Source organism: Microtus ochrogaster, chromosome 24, assembly GCF_000317375.1.
Source record: "Microtus ochrogaster isolate Prairie Vole_2 chromosome 24, MicOch1.0, whole genome shotgun sequence".
NCBI classification, from domain to species: Eukaryota; Metazoa; Chordata; class Mammalia; order Rodentia; family Cricetidae; genus Microtus; species Microtus ochrogaster.
Window position 1 is genome coordinate 33,894,702 of NC_022024.1, and position 600 is coordinate 33,895,301.

The 600-nt window shown below is 44.7% G+C and overlaps 1 protein-coding gene across 1 annotated transcript in view; it reads left to right on the forward strand.

Annotated features, from left to right (window-relative positions):
- Window positions 1-600, forward strand: part of Stab2 (stabilin 2) — a 135,569-nt gene that overhangs the window by 4,003 nt on the left and 130,966 nt on the right. The window lies entirely within an intron of this gene.

Below are 600 nucleotides of genomic sequence, written 5' to 3' on the forward strand. Positions count from 1 at the left end.
GTGTGTGAGTGTGTGAGTGAGTGTGTGTGAGTGTGTGAGTGTGAGTGAGTGTGCATGTGTGTGTGAGTGTGTGTGTGTGTGTTTAGTCATGTGTGAGGACAGAAGTTGACATTCATGTGTTGGTCAATCGCTGTCCATCTCACATGTTGAGATAAGGTCCCTCACAGAAGCTGGAGCTCACTGATTCAGCTGTGATAGCTGCCCAGCGAGCTCTAGGAAGCCTCTGGTCTCCAATTCCCCCAGCACTATGATATAGGGCACCACGGTGCCCCGCTTGTTATGTGGGTACAGGGCATCCAGACCCAGTTCCTCATGTTTGCATGGCAGACACTTTACCTACTGAGCCATTTTCCAGTCTAAGGAGTTCATTTTTAATTCAAGAATGATAAATTACTGTTTTTTAGCACAAGTGAAATGAAACCTTGGCATTGTTATACAACAATGTTTTACATTCATGTCTGCCTAGTGTGATCACATCATGCTATAAAACCAGAGTTAATCGATAGAGACAACAATGTTGACTTGGAACTGTGTGGGTACAGTTTGCAAAGATGGGGGATTGTGGGTTAGTGTTCTTGTCAAAGAGAAAGAGAGGATGCA